Source organism: Panulirus ornatus, chromosome 68 (assembly GCF_036320965.1).
Source record: "Panulirus ornatus isolate Po-2019 chromosome 68, ASM3632096v1, whole genome shotgun sequence".
NCBI lineage: Eukaryota > Metazoa > Arthropoda > Malacostraca > Decapoda > Palinuridae > Panulirus > Panulirus ornatus.
The window spans coordinates 6920581-6937608 of record NC_092291.1 but is presented as its reverse complement, the minus strand read 5'-3'; the positions used below and the strand labels follow the sequence as shown (position 1 = coordinate 6937608).

At 41.7% G+C, this 17028-nt stretch overlaps 1 long non-coding RNA gene across 1 annotated transcript in view; it reads left to right on the top strand.

The window, feature by feature from the left end:
• Nucleotides 1–267: 267 nt before the first annotated feature.
• LOC139747481 (uncharacterized) overlaps nt 268–17028 on the top strand; it is a 52353-nt gene continuing 35592 nt past the window's right edge. Inside the window, exon 1 of the long non-coding RNA XR_011712401.1 lies at nt 268–362. This is a non-coding gene — a long non-coding RNA (uncharacterized lncRNA). The remainder of the gene's footprint in view (nt 363–17028) is intronic.

The following is a 17028-nucleotide window of genomic DNA, read 5'->3' as shown; positions in this document are numbered from 1 at the left end:
AGATTGTTTTCATAAGGAATACAACTTGTAATTAATGTTTGAATTAATAAGTCTAAGAGTGAAACATATATTTCATTTCTACATTTTCAAATAATGACATTTTTAATGTATCATGCGTACGTCAATCGAAGAAAATGGAACCCAACCACCCGAGCCTGATCGGTGTGTTGCCCGCTAACGACCCGACCATCATCAGCTGGTTAACGAAACTCTTCCAATCGCACGCCTTCCCTCCACCCCAGACCAACTCCTCAGTTTTGTTCGGGTGTGGTAGTGTGAGGAACTGTTGCTTAAGGCCTCCCTGTGGATTACAAAACTCCAAGCCAGACACATCAGACAACGCGTAGTTCGTTTCTAATTAGGTATGTCTCGCTAATTATGTCTCGATAAGTATGTCTCGTTTTAAAGTTAATTTTTATATCTATTTTGTTTGATGTTTTGATATCACTTTCACAACTTGTTTATTTCGTACATTATGGATTCGTATCAAACTTTGTTCCTCGAGAATTTCCACTTATTGATAGACTAGCCTGTGACTATACTAGAGAGAGGGACCCAGACGTGGCCAAACTACGGTGTGTGATTTTGTTAGTCTAACGATAGGAGAATGTCATTTAGATTGTTAGTTATTCGAAGAATTTCTAACATTTTTTTTATACTTATACACTGTTTCCCGTGTTGGTGAGGTAGCGCCAGAAACAAAGGAAGAAATAGCCTTCCTCACTCACGTCTGTTGTTTAGATGTCACGTGTGATGCAGCGCGACCACAGCTCACTAGCCACACCCGCGCCACACACACACACACAACACCTCCGTGGCTCCCGCTCACCTCATCCTACAGCATATCTATGACAGCATGTCGACCCCCCGTATATATAATTTCAACTTACTACGTCTGTGTTCCTCATAAACATTTTATTTTCTTTCTGTCCACGACTAAACTATCACTTCCTCCTTTCCACCTCTTGCACTCCCCCCCCCCCCCTCTCTCTCTCTCTCTCTCTCTCTCTCTCCTCTCTCTCTCTGCCGTCTTCCTCCCACACCAAACACTGGAGGACACATAGTGCGTCATAAAAAGTAAGAACGGCATTGTCTACTTCCCGCTCAGCTGGCGGCCACCTTCGTTACTGGTCACTGGCGCCTGGCCTGGTGACTCGACTCGTGATCCTGACGGGTTATCTGACCTGGTGATCTTGCCAGACAATAGTCCTTGTCTTGTTATCCACAGGTGTGTGTGTGTGTGTGTGTGTGTGTGTGTGTGTGTGATCATCGTTGATAATTGCCATGCAGTAATCTCACCACTCTCAAATTGAGGACTCGTTTTCTGTTGATCTGCAGACATAACCCATCCCAAAGTTGTGTTATATAACTGGATGACATAATGTCACAGTAATGGACTGGCGTCAAATTAATCTTCTAGGATAAACTTTAGTAAAATGTTAAGTATTTTCCTGCTATGCGTTTTTTCGTCAACGAGCCTGACCATAACACTTACAAAACTTTAAGTGTAAGAAAATCATCAGAAACTTCCTGACAGAGACTCTTGGAGTACACACTTATAGTAGTAACGGTATGTGGTGTGGTGGTAATGTGGTGTAGTGTGGTGGTGGTGTGGTGTAGAGTGTGGTGTAGTGTGGTGTGTTGGTAGTGTGGTGTGTTGGTAGTGTGGTGTGGTGGTAGTGTGGTGTGGTGGTAGTTTGGTGTGGCGTGCTGGTGTGGTGTGGTGGCGGGGAAGACATAAAACTGCAGACACACTCCAGATAACGATGTTGTATAGAAGGGAAATCCTTTTTGACACGAGCAATAAAAACTGTCTTAAATCCTCTTTAATGATGTTCTGTTCTATGGGTTGAAACTCTCCTGGCTTCCAGGAAGTTAAAGACTGGTTAACATGGGGGAGGAGAAAATGCGTTATGTCATTTTTTCAACTGAAAAGTCTTATTGTATTTATCTGTCAACGTGATTTTTCATTTCTTATTCATTTTTAAGATATTTGGAAAATCTGGCACCAGATAACGCTGGAAGACAGGAAAATATTCGTTCACTTCGGTTACCTTGTCATAAAAATGCTCGTAATTTCAATATTTTCGTTACCTCTATCAGTAGAGAAATTTTTCACAGTTCAGAAGAAAATGTCTTAACAAATCACTACATATGATTATATGACCCCAAACGTTTGTCAACAACACGAGAGTAAAGAACATATAAGAAAGAATGTAAAGAAACGTTTAGAGAGAATGACATAGGATTGGTGGTTGGTTGTTGAACGGTTTGGGTGAGATGGGTCTGGTGCTGTCGCAAAGATCCTTGTGCCAAGGGTATCAATGTGAGACTGTCTGGAGGTATTTGTCTTAACTTGAATGTTTGTGTTCGTCAGGTAGCCAGCCGATGATTGCTCTGTTTTCAGTTGTTTACAGTCTATTTCTATTTGCTTTTGACACGTTGGACAACTTGGCAGGTGAAGCATGGTTTGTTGATGGTGCAGACGGTTTGCTGTCCATTCTCTGAACAGTTCAGAGATTAAGTCACACATTAAGATGGATACCTGGCCCAGTGACCTTCTATAACTGGATGGCCACTAAATCCAACAACGAACCAGCCATCCAGCGCACATCAAGGGAGTGTGTATGGTCTTTGAGTTATCAACACATGGTGTTCAAAATCTTCCGTTTGGTGGTTATGATTTGACGTTGACGGCCTTAATGACCCTGGCAGTTGATAGGTCTAAAGCCCACATAACTAACCAACACATAAACTCTCTTTGCTGTATGAAAACGAACATAAGCACATGATAACAGATGCCACATGGATATGTCGTCCTGTGATCTGTTGTGGCTATATTGATTTGCCGTCGGTTGTGTTCAAGGGTCGCATCCTCGTGCTCAAGGGTCGTACCACCGTGCTCAAGGGGTCGTACCCTCATGCTCACTGGGGTTACCCTCGTGCTCAAAGATATTTCAGATTTCAAAAGTTTATTCTCAAGAGTAAAGCGCGTACATGAGTGCTCCCCAGCTGGACGGTGGGTGGGTGCGTTCGTGACGTGTGTCCCCCCCTCCCTAGCTGGACCGTGGGTGGGTTCGTAACGTGTGTCCCTCCCTCCCCAGCCCATGACTGGAGCTAATGTTTACATATACTACAGTGAGAAGAAAATGTAACCAAACATCGAATCAGGGAAAGTGTCTCTAACTCGTAGTTTCGCTTGTGGACTTTGATGATAAAGACGAAGAATGATGATAAGAAATAACGCCCACCACACACACACACACACACACACACACACACACACACACACACACACACGCACACACACCTCTTCCGTTTCACTCATGCTATTCACAATCACCTCATTACCCAAAACCAGGCTCATTTGCAGCGAGATTGCAGTAATTTTCCCAGATATTCTGATGAAAGATGACCTCTCCCATGTCTCCTTGGGATAGACATTTACAGTGTCACTCAGCAGGTGCGACGATCAGGATGCGTGGTATCACAATGTTGTAGTGCAGGGAGTGGGTTATCAGGGTGAGTGGTTATAAACAGTTCTGGTGCAGGGAGTACAGATGGCCAGAATACCCGGTACAACAACCACAGTGAAGGATTAAGGATTACAGCTGCTGTAAACCTCTTGATAAAGGTCATGGTTGTAAATCCTATGTTCTGTTGTTTACTTCAGACGCCATGTTTTATCTAAAAGTCATTTGCGATTTATGGAATAACATGAAGCGTCTAACTATCTGCGGTAGATGTGGTCAACTACTGCAGTACTCGTAACAGTCTCTTTCCTTCGTCACGTAACATGACTAACGGGTTTCATCTCCTACAGGTTTCATGTAAGAAGTTTCATGTCATTTTTCTGGATAAGAAACTTCTTGTTCCTTGCTCCTTGCTCGTTTTCCTCTGCCTCGCACAGTTCCTCTTGAGTCCGAGAGACAGCTGGTGTGCCTAAGCCATTTTCCTTTGTTATACCTTCGAAAAAGAAGATGTCTTGAAGTCAACACAATATACACATCTGTTTCAAAGACCACAAGACTTGCAGACACCTGTTTCAGAGAGCACAGAGCATTCAGACACCTGGTCCAGGGACAATAAAACACACAGACACCTGTTTCAGAGAGCACAGAGCATTCAGACACCTGGTCCAGGACAACAAAACACACAGACACCTGTTTCAGAGAGCACAGGAAACACAAGCGTCCGTGTCACACAGCATTTGGCTCTGTTGTCTTCACGGCTGTGTCCCCAACTAGATCGTTTTCGCCACACTTCCCAGTCACAACTTCCCTTCTGGCAAATGTTGCCCTACATCTTTCCCCAACCCTACGGTGAGATAATGCCGCAACCAAGATGCTGAGGAGAGCAAGATGCTGAGGTGAAGCATATACAGAAGAGAGGGTAAGATAGAGTCATCAACAACAAGGGGTTGTGGTAATTACGCCAAGAAATGTAATTACTGGTTCCCGCTGGGAGAGGGGAATTGTTGACGGTGGATCGAAGCTCGGCACCGAGATGTAGAATCTTCCCTGATGACTCAGTGAGCCGGTGGGGCAGTACACCGCGCCGGAGCCGTGGGTAAGGAAGACTTCATGAAAAACTGAGAGACATGTGAGGCAGAGCCGGCCAGCAACACCAGAGCTGTCATCCATGGCAGCCGGAGATCACTAAAGCCATTCCCAGCTGAGGTTTTGTCGTCTGGACGATGAGCAAAGTTTTCCTGGGATGGCTCGGGATGATCCCGTGGGATCCTGACCTCCTGCAGCAGGATGGTCCAGGTCCCGGTACCAACCAGGGCACCAGGAGCCACGGGAAATTATAATGCACTTTTGTTTTACGAATTACATGATTATAATCGGAAGTACTACCCAGTAGAATTATATGATTATATCTTTATTCTATTATAACTTTATATATATATATATATATATATATATATATATATATATATATATATATATATATATATATATATGGTATTTTTCTCAGTAAATCGGATTAACTAAGGCATTATTTCCGCTGTCAAAATCCTATCATTATAAAATGAATATCAGCTTAAGTAATGTAATATCAAGGTTTGTTTTTCATTCAGATATTTTAGGAAATAAAGAATCACAGTTGCTGTCCAGAAGTATTTTGCTTGAGGCGCCAGAATCACTGTCAATTTCGTTGAAAACAAGAATCAAGTGGGAATTCAGGAATTATTCAATGAATGTAACCTACATGAATGATACTGATTTACTGAGTTAAATGCATTAGTCTTCAAACTGAATTAACTCTCTAATTTATAACACATGCCCCAAACACTCAATTATGTTTTTCACCGTTAATGGGGTTTGTGTCAGGAATATATCAATTTCTCTTGGCTGTTTTGGGTAACACAGACCAGAACTGTAAAATATTACAACACAAATCCGGTCCAGGGAAAAGGGATGATGATATTTTATATATATATATATATATATATATATATATATATATATATATATATATATATATATATTTGTGTGTGTGTGTGTGTGTGTGTGTGTGTGTGTGTGTGGTTCTAGGTTTATCCTTACCTGACAGAGTTAAGTCGCTGATCAACTCTCCCAGGCTAACTTCAAAACTTGCCTCACTTGCCTTACGTCGCGATGTTGGTTCACTTTTCTTCCTCTTTAGATAGTTATTTGTTTTTTCCTCCCGAGAACTTATGCGTTTCATTTCCAACACTTATATACATTTACGTTCTTTTGCACGTTCTTTTGCACTGAGTTTCTGACTCACTCTTACAGTACTACACCTTCAAACATACCCATCTACACCCTGTCACACACTGACCTACCCCTCCATGCGTTCCCTGATGCACCCAAGACTTTCAGCTCCCATAATTCCATTCACCGGCACGTCTACTCCTAGGAAGTCATTCCAGATCCTCCCTCTCCCAACGTACACTCAATCCAACCTGTCTCCTTCCCCTGCTGTACCTCATTGCCTTACTTTAGTTCACCGTAACCCTCAACCTGCTCTGTCGACACACACTGTCGCTTCTAGGATTTTGCTTCAAAGTTTGCCACCAGAACCGAGTCATCTGCAAACAGCAATTGAATCATCGCCCGTGCCCCACCCCCACTCCTAGCACCCTAAAGTCCCGTCCCTCGCTCTAAGACCCTCACACTTATCTTCCGCCTTCCTGTCCATAAACAAATTAAATAAGCACAGCGATATCACAGATCACTGGTGCAGACCATCTTCACTGAGACCCATTCATCCTTTAAGCTGCACACTTCCCTTAATCTCCTTGTTAAAATTTCGCTGCATTTAGTAATTCTCTACTTAACCCATACATCCGTAACACCTTCCTCATGCCTCTCTCTCATTCACAAATGCCGCACACAGTTCTCACTCTTTCTCGCAAGTTTTTCTCACACGGATTCCTCTTAACAAACAATTGATCCACACGTCAGCCTCACCTCTCCTAAGCCACACTGTTCCTCCCCAGTCTGATCTTCTGTGCGTGTCATCACCAATCTCCTTTACTTCATATGTGTATATATATATATATATATATATATATATATATATATATATAACCTCAGGTCTTTGCACCAGTTGTTTCATAAATTCGTGGAACACTATTTTTCAAACCGTTCAGTCGGCTGCTAATGGCCTCGTCATGGGGTATCGTCGCGAAAAATGAAAAAATAAAAATCTTAATTGCACTCTGCCGGTCACTAGAATTTCAGGGAAGAACACATATGCAAATTACGAGAAGTGGGGCACTATGTGGCCGTGATAGCAATGCTATGAGTGCTCCGAATAAGTCATTCCATAGCCGTGGTTTTCCAGACAGCTATGGGATGATACTGTTGGTGAAACCTGACGGTGACAGTCAGTGACGATGCTGACAGTGATGGCTTGTGCTGACGCTCACGGGATAGAAAGTGACTGACGCTGATTGGTGACGGTGGTGATTGATAGTATTGGCTGACGCTGATGACTGACGGCAATGAATTAAAAAGTTGCGATACAAACGTAACGACTGACCGTAGCTGAAGTTAACAACGGCTGACACTGCTAGTGAAGGTGCTGACTAACACTGACATTCATCAGTGATGGCTGATACCTGACAGTGACATCCACGAGCTGCTGAATGACAGGGAAGTTAGCCAGTGACGATTTCCTGTGTCTGACACAGCCTGATTGATGCCCTGACACAGGCTGACAATGATGGCCCACAGTGAGGGCTGACAGAAATGGCTGACCCCAGACAAACGGTTTAGTTAAGAGGAGAATATTGTATTTCGTTTCCACGGTAATATTTTTAACCCCATTGAGAAAAAAAAGAAAGAAAAATATTACTCCAGCTTTGTTGTTGTTGCGCTTTTTTTCACAATAGCTATAAACACTGTGTTTTTGTTGTGACTGTTTTTGCTGGGGGTGTTTCAAGCTCCTGCCCTTCTAGCTGAAACGTTTTTCACAAAATCAAGACAAAAAAAAATCCAATAGCATCCTTGAAATAGGATACGATAAAGTTCAATATCGTATCTGAGATATATATATATATATATATATATATATATATATATATATATATATATATATATATATATATATATATATATTTGTGTTTGTGTGCAGCCTTCTATGCTCATAATCTCTCAGCTCTATAAACTCAAAGCCTCACAACCTCAAAGCCTCATAACCTTAAACTCACGACTTCACCCCATAGCCTCACGATCTCCGAGCCTCACAGTATCACCACGTACCACTAACACTGGCAGGAAAACGTCAATTTTTCTCTTTTCACGGATCCCGTCGCGTGCATGCTTCAGCTGCCGAAGAAATTTTGTGGTTCGAACCCAAAAGTTGCGGTGTGAGTGCGGCTGGCAAGAGACGTATGGAAATGTGTGCTAATGTTGCAGGGGGGCCACGGATGCAGTGTGTGCTAGTGTGAGAAATGCCGAGGGAAGTGTGAAGGCATCGGAGAAAGAAGGAAATGGAGGCTCTCCCAGAAAAAAAAGTTATCGTGGATTTTGGGATGCAGTATGTGCTAGTGAGTGTTGCTATAGGACGTGTGATGGCTCGGAGGAAGTGGAGAATATTCTGGGAAAAATGTATTGTATACTTTGGATTGCGCCGTGGACTAGTGTGATTCTTCCCCTGTGAAGAGTGAAGGCTGAGTAGCAGAGGCTCTCCTGGGAAAATAAGGTCGTGGGCTTTGGATTGTAGTATGTGCCCGTGTGACTGGTGTGGCGGGAGGTGTAATGGCACAAGAGGAGGTGGAAAGGGAAAGGCTGTCCTTTGGAAAATGACATAATAGACACTGGGATTCTTGTCACCTTTCAACTGGTGAATGTCTCTGGGTTTCTGGCTCTCTGTCTTTGTTTTTCATAGGATGTAGCCATCATGAGTTGTGTGCGTGTGTTTTTATATCTTATGCGTATATGTAGTGTGTGGTATTCATCTATATGTTTGTAAATGTATTTCTGTGAAAGTACAGAGAAGAATGTGGTGTGTGTGTGCGTGTGTGTGTGTCTCCAACACTCCCATGTTGAGGGGTTTAGAAAACGACTCCCGCCCTCACAGGGCCTCCCCACTCCCACCCCTAACTGTCCCCGCCCATCACAGTCCACCCCTCTCATAGAGCCAGCCCTTCACAGTCCTCGCATTCAGCTCCATCCCCTCACATTCGTCATACAGCTCCAGCCCCTCACAGTCCTCACGCTCATAGTCCAAGCCCCTCACAGTCCTCACGCTCATAGTCCCAGCCCCTCACAGTCTTCACACTTCCATATCTCATGACCCATGCATCATTATCCGTACCTACATTTTAGGTTAATGTAAATACAAAATTTGATCTCTGTATTTTGTAACTTTAAGAATGGTGACATGTTGGGTTTTCAATAAACATTGGGGTCGGATACTCACATGACGGCTGACATACCCTTGTGCGATGTACGCACAACGGCTGACATATCCCTGTGTGATGAACGCATGACAGCTGATAAAGTTCAGTTTGATGCTCATTCGACCACTGACGTAGCGCAACTAGGCATTCTCATGACAGCATAGTCCAAATGTTCTTGACGCCAAGTTGTACAGTTTGACAACTTGATTGTTTCTTTCCCTTGATGCCATCAATAGTCAGCCGTCAGCCTACACATACGTCCCTCGTCTTGACAAACTTCCCTTACGTCATCATGCGTTACAAATGTTCCCACACTATAACCAGTGAGGCTCTCAGGTCCTCCAGCATGTAGCCTGTAGTTTGGAAATTATGAATAGAATCAATCGACCCGTTGTTCTCATGGTACACAAATGTTCTCTCTGACACAAGGGAAGGTTACCGTGTAACCTCGTGAATGTGTCAACCATTTGATAACTTGGATCGTAATTGACGACTGATGAAAGTAAACATTGACTCTATACTGAAAGATAATGGGTTAAAACTTAGAGATTAAAACGTTCCACACCAACGTATGGAAATGACTTTATAAAGTCATTGAAAAGCGGAATGAGCTGCCGGCTGCTGTCATCAGTGTCACAATAATAGACCCATTCAGAGGGGGTATTATTCCCAGGCTTTTGGTCACCATCAACTGGATACGTATGGGGAAAAAATCAATCCTATCATAAGGCCACCTAGATATCCACCAGTGGGTCTATTGTTACCTCTCTCTCTCTCTCTCTCTCTCTCTCTCTCTCTCTCTCTCTCTCTCTCTCTCTCTCTCTCTCTCTCTCTCTCTCTCAATTATGATTTACTTAATCATACTTTATGTAGTCACGGTTTTCTTTCTTATACTAATATATATATATATATATATATATATATATATATATATATATATATATATATATATATATATATATATATATATATATATATATATATATATATTCCACTAGGACTATAGCCTGTCTTGTCCGTGGTCAGCTGTGCTATACCCCAGTCTGGCCTGGAGTGCTGCATGTAGCGATACATTTTGTCATGCGCTAAGTTTAGTGGCGAGCCGTCCAGGCATACACGTATTCGTTGCAGTTCCAGTGTTTTATATCCAAATTTTAAAGATAAATATGTCGCATTACCATTTCTACCGCTCTTTATTTTCTCTGGATGCCAGACTTTCATGTTGAAATAATAAAAATACACATATGTTTTGTGTGCGCTGAGTATAAGCAGTAAGTGTTGAAAATAGTTGAACTTTCTGTCGTATATGAAATTGTACTGGTCTTGACAACGTGTGTGTGAGAGAGCGAGAGAGAGAGAGAGAGAAAGAGAGAGAGAGAGAGAGAGAGAGAGAGAGAGAGAGAGAGAGAGAGAGAGAGAGAGAGACTTAGATTTTCCCACATTATGGAACATATGTGAAAGAGTCTCGACTTATATCATATAATGTGACTAATATATCTGGTTGGCTTCTCTTTCCTTTGCAAAATATTGGATCTGGAAGCCATAGTCTTTTATTTTACGAGGTGGACATAACTCTCTTGAATTCATATATTCTGTTAATATAAAAAAGAAAAAACTTATAGGAGGATTATTGCAGCTGCGCAACTTAGGGAGGTAGGCAAGAAATTATATATCATGAATTAAGAAATGAAGTTCTTAGGATTTCATGACCAAAAATAATCAAATGTAATTTTTGGGGGTAGGAGGGTTAGACACACACACACACACACACACACACACACACACACACACACACACACACATGAACACTCAGCTCTCGCCAGACTCGGTGTTGACCTTCCCTTAGTAACATCATTGTACATACATTATCCCACACTTTCCAGCGGCTTAAGTCCAGGCTTTTCCTCGGACTAAACAAACCTTCCTTCTATTGTCTTTCCCTCTTCCTATAACTTTTCCATCCTTCTCTTTTTTGTGATGAACATTAATTGATCTCTTCACCTGATGTACCTACTCCTGGGTCACTGCTTTGGATTGTAACACGTTGATTGCTATAACAGGAGGCAAACACCGCCACACATGGACACAGACTTTTGTACACATTTCCACAAAAACGAAAAAAAAAAGTTTTTAAAGTGATAACTGTTACAGAGACAGTTACACACTACCAGCGTTACAAGCGGTCACCAGCGGTAACGTATAGTGTTTAGCTTCCTCGTCTGGCAAATGTTCAGTGACCAACAGTTATATACCCCCCACCCCCTAGCTAGACCCCTGGGAGGATTTCAAAATATTTCACTTGAGTCTCGTGCGTTTTGTATTCATGTATTCTCCTCCCACAGCGAATGTCACTCGGGAGAGTATCAGGCGGTATCTCTCCCTTTGGTTGTAATCCACCCTTAGGTTGTACCTCCTCCCTTCCTCGGGTTGTACCTCTCCCTTGGGTTGTAACTCTTCCTTTAGATTGTAATTCTTTCCATGGCAGTAACTCTCATGTTGTACCTATTCCTGAGGTTGTACCTCTCTCTTGCATTACTTTCTATACATATAGTTCCTTTATTTGTTGTTGTTGTTGTTCACTGTCGCTGCAGCCCAAGATGCTGGAGAAGAAAATTAGATCACGACGCTGGACATCGTACCTCCTCATGATATATCCCAGAAACGACACGTTCCCCGTATAGCACATTTTTACTTGTAATCAATGGAACATAACTAAATGCCAGTTTTGTAGAAGCTAAGTTCCTGTCAAAGCTCGTGTACTTACAATCTGTTGTAGTTCTGGTGTTGTAGCTATGGTTCTATAGTTCTGGTGTTATAGCCCTAGTGTTGTAGCCTTAGCTCTGGTGTTTTATAACCTAATTCTCAAGATAAATTGCTCACATTATCATATTTATTGCTCGGTATATATTCCAACAGTAGACGCCTTGGTGAAACATAGTTTAATACTTTTCGTTTGTAAATTGCTCGTATAAACTGGCTAAAGGAACAAAGTTTTTCTTGTTAACTGTATGAATGATTCTAACGTTTGATGGGTTGGCAAGACGTCGGGGAAATATAGAGACAAAAAGGACGATCAAACCTCCTTGGCACGACCTTACGACCTGGGGTGATAAGACCCATCGTGCTGAAAGGTCGAATTGCCATATTTAAGGGTCGTTCCGTTTTCCTTAAGGATTGTACCGGTGTGCTCAAGTACCATCGTGCTCAAATATCGTACCGTCGTGCTTAAGGGGATGAGAAAGTCGTACTACAATGGAGGACCCCCCCCCCCCCTCCCCATTAGTCTCCCCTGGTGAATAGATTTTTTCCTTTCTTTTTAGTCTTGCAGATATACGTAGTGCATCTGCAAGACTTTCATGAAGTCTTCACACAAGTTCTTTCCCTTTACTGCCCTCAGATCTTTTGTATGCCACATACGCAGAGCCTTACCTATCCTAAGTGAGACTTCAGTAAGGAACTTGCCACTACAACAGAATATTAATGGATGACAAACCATAAAAGTATCATTGAAAATTCTTTCTGTATAAAGAGGTTGTTCTTGAACCTCCCCAGAGCCTGGCCACTGCTCCACTGCCTATGTTCCAGACAGTTTTGAGTGTTTTGTTCAGTTTTATAGGTTTGTTTTATAGCCTCGTTGCCTCCCTGTCAACGACGCTGGAGTGGTGAAGAAAAACATATGTAAGACCTGTTGTTTACAGGTTTACGTGGTGAGCCTTTCGAAGTCTGTCTATCGTCTTGGTGGAAACACAGAGGACCTCAGGACCTTGTGAGGTGAGCGTATGTGTCCACATGATGAATTTCAAGAAATTCTTATCTTGGAGCAAAGACAATGTAACATACAGAAGAAATTACCTTGTGCGAATTCCATCATCTGCATCCACAAGATTTTCTCTTTCTTTAAATACGAGAATATCATAAGGTAATCAGATTATATTAGTGCACCCGACGGAATTATCCTTCGCCTGGATGGCACGGTCCTGAATTCAGCACGATGACACGACTCTTATGTGTGACATCATGTTCCACAGGGCGGGCTTCTGCCATTGTCGACCTATCAGCGGTTCAGAATACGTGGTATAACGAAAGTATAACGAAATCAGATCAGATGCACAACCACATACGTCCCTTCCTCTGCCGCTGGTGGCGCTCGTCTCTTGTCATGATGGTCCTATGGCCCTGTCGCGCGTCGCTGACACCCTTAAATAGCATCAAAATATTACCTCACCCGATCATCTAACTTCATAGTCTCAGCATTTTGCAGATATTGGTATCCTATTATTTCATGAAAATATATAAAGAAAATTCTTTGACGCTTTTCTTACGTTAACACCTACTTTGTAGCGCATTTATCCATTGGTTACTATTCGTGTGTGGACTCGAACCTCGTTGCCACATTCTTTTGTCCATCACGAAGCCATCGTCCAACGACGGCTAGGAGGAGCCTTCAAAGTTGTATCTCTCTTCCCTATTAAGTCTGTCATTAGTACAGGAAGTACTGAGGCCTCAGGGTAAAGAGTGACCAAACTACCCATAGCGACTGAAATCTTACTTGTCTTTTTTCGAAAGACTTGTATGAAGTCTCATGCGTTTACTTAGACTTGGTTATATATCATTAAAGTTTGATAAACGTAGTTCATTTTTCGATTTTTTGGACTAGGATTATCTTTCTTCTTTCTTCTTGTTCTTTGTCTTCTCTCTCTTCCTCCTCCTCTTTCGGATCAAAGTTTCATACCCAGTAATCTCCACTGCGTTGGTTTAGGGTTCTAGAATATGTCACCAGTCAGGCAGCATGTGTTTGTCGGACCTCTGCTGCAGGAGACGAAGTGTTCTTAATTTGCTACCTTACTCGGCCTGTCGTCAGGATGACATGTTTGAAGGTCTTGAACGGTTACGGTCTTCCGGGCGTGTTTGGGATGCCTTGCCTGCACCATTAGCACTTGTAAGCACTTGGTTTGCGCAGACAGATATATTCTAGCTACATGTGGCATTCACTGTAAGAAAGTAATATTTTGGAAACTGGACTGGCAGAGAAACTTTGGCACAGAGGTGCGAAGAACAGAAAAGCTTGTGTACAGCTGTTAATGCTCCACTCGGAGATACTAGTCAGATCTATATACTTCTTTCTTCCACCTGCCCAAACACACAAGTGTATTCGGCGTCTTACACCTCGGGATACAAACATAAACTCAAATAGTCAGAGGCTCTTTATCACTGTGATCATTTTGACTCAACATTTGTTTCTCTTACTCTTGTTTTACAACTGATGAAAAAGCTTAATGATTACTTTCAAATTATTACCAAATTCGTCAAATCTGTAGCTAAATTTTGCATAAAATCACACTTACGATAGGTCGCTGAAAAGATCTTTAAATCAAGTCGCTAAATCTAATCATGATGTTAAATTGGCAACTCGACTGTAATAAAACATACTCTCGTGATGGAATTATCAATTCTCTCATACATTGCGGCACTAATAAACAGATATCAACTGACAACTCTTCCACCTTACTGAGTGAAAGTTTTCCCCGTAATCGTCAGTAGAGCAAGTTTTCACCGCCATCATTACTATTTACGAACACAGACCCTACTAGGGGTCAAGGACTGGACGGCCGAGGAGCTAATCCAGTACCGGTTTTACCTACTTATACGATCAATAACCCAACATTTTTCTGATCATTACCCTTACCACCGTTCCTTTATTCAGTGACGCAGAATAAACTGTAGTAAATCACACTCAACCTTTTTTTCTTCTTGTCTGTGTAAATACTTCCCTTTTCACTGCAGACCAAAATCACTCAGTATCTGGGCCTCCTGGCGCGTGTGGCTAAAGTGCTGCTTTAGGTTTGTTTAGGTTAGTTAGAGGTTGATTGTTTGGTTGTTTAAGCTTAAGACCAATTTATGGCCAGGGTCATTAAGGCCATCAGCTTCATTTCGTAAACAATCCAAGCATCTTCAGTGTTCAGAATAATTCTACATCCATACACCCTCGCAACGTGTATGATTCTTGGTTTAAGGAGCGAGATTACTTGTTTCGGCACCAATGACTAATTGCATCACACTGGCAACTTCCCCATTACCTTATCCGTTGCATAAAGCATCCTGGGGTACATTAGAACATTCTGTGATCCTACACTTAATGATCGAGAGAGAAAGGGAGACTTGTGGAGCCCCCCAAGTGCAAAGGACTTGCTATGCTTTCCTGGGTCATCTATAATGCAGCCAGGGCTCTCTCCTCCAATTTCAGCTGCACCGCTGAGTTCCGCCGCAGACCCTGGAATCTCAGGATTTCTGAGAGAGTTCCTCTTTGGGTTTTCACATATGCCAAGGCCTGAACATCATTGTGCGCTCTGGGTACTCACTGAAGAGTAACATCATGGATATATCTAGTTTCTGCTCCTGACCTCTTCCCACAGAGCCAGGAATGTAGCTTACCGTCATGCACACTCGAAATTTCAATGCTCCCTGGAGAAAGTACTCATGATATGGACAGGACGTCTATGTCTTGTATCGGCCTTTGTTTGCCTGATTTTACCTTTAGCACCATACCAAGGTCAGTGTAGTCGACATATAGGAACTGACCTTGAATTTAAAGGTCAACGCTAATGGACATGAGTATACATGAGCACCACTTCTTTTCCTATTTGTGAGTAATGTTTCTCTTCACCGTTAATATTCATCCAAGAAAAACCTCATGACCCTGAAGCCTTCGCACTAAAACTATGAAGATTTTGTAATGCTGATGTATTTATTCATCATAACATATCTGGTATTCCATTACAACATAAATGACAATAAACACTGAGAGAGCATAACAGTAGTCAAAATCACAAGTATGAAAATCTTGATCATTCGAGGCCCTATAACCTCTGTGGGTTATAGTGACTTAACCTGTCCTGATGTTGTGACTCTAATGTACTTATCACTTCCTTTGTCAGTAGCCAGTATAGTAGGAGTTGCAATGCCTTAGTACCAATGTGGTGCACTTATTCGAAGTCCTCTTCAAACTTTATCACAACTTACATTGTGATAAAAGTCCACAGATCTTGTTCAGTCATTTGTGAACACTATTTAAGTGAGTAAAGATAAGATAAGATCCAGATCTTTGTCTGTTACTCCATTAAGTTCAAAGTAAGTGTATATCAGGAGTGATATGTTGAAGAAAATGGAAAACCTACAGAGTATCCACAAAGAAGTCCAGAGTCAGTGGATAATCCCAATCCCAATAATTCTAGCAGATACAATGGAAACATATGGGTAAACATCTTATTTAATGAAGCTGAAAATTTTTCTTGGCTGGAGGAAGTTTTCCAAACATTCTTGCTGTTATATTTCAGTCAGTTAACTGGAGGGTAACTTTCAAAACTGAACAGCTTTTAGCACTGAAATGGTTACACATCCTGTCAAAAGTATAACAACACTGTTCAGGCAAACTCTCGTTGTTAGTATAAGACGTCAGTAGTTGATCTTTATGCTAATTCCACTTACAGGTCAATTTCAAGGTAATCCCACTTTGGATAGCAAGAAAATCATATTCCACATTCTCTCAAATGCCATTAAACATGATGACTAATGGACACTTTTTGGCAGGCACTTAATGATTTATTTGTACATCAGGATTCGCATTTTAACTTGCAATTTACCTTGGTGTTAATTGAAACTTTATATCAGGTGTGAAACTTAATATAGCTGTTTGCCAAAAGTTGAATGGCATAAGACCCATAACTCTAGTTTGGATTTTGTCTGAGTAGGACTCCTTATAAAAAGGCTTAACCTGAAACTTAACCTAGTTCATAAGCTGAAGAAAACCATCTTTGAAACTGGAAGTTCATAGATGTTTTTGATATTTTCCAAATAATATATCTATTCATTTTTATGACACTCCTATTGACTATGCTGCACTGCAGTTGACAAGTATTTCATGAAGCACCCATCTAGTTTTTAAGCTGCAGGTTTGCACATTCATTTTGAACTGTAATGGTAGAATTAATTACATTTAACTTTGCTCTATTGTCTTAATCATGTAGTTTCCTGTAAATGTTACTGCACACAACCTACAACAACACAGTGCTATGAACGTTTCATCCACTCAGCATCATAATTTTTTGTAAGATTGAGCCAAAGTAGCAACCTTGCCTCCAGCTCATGAC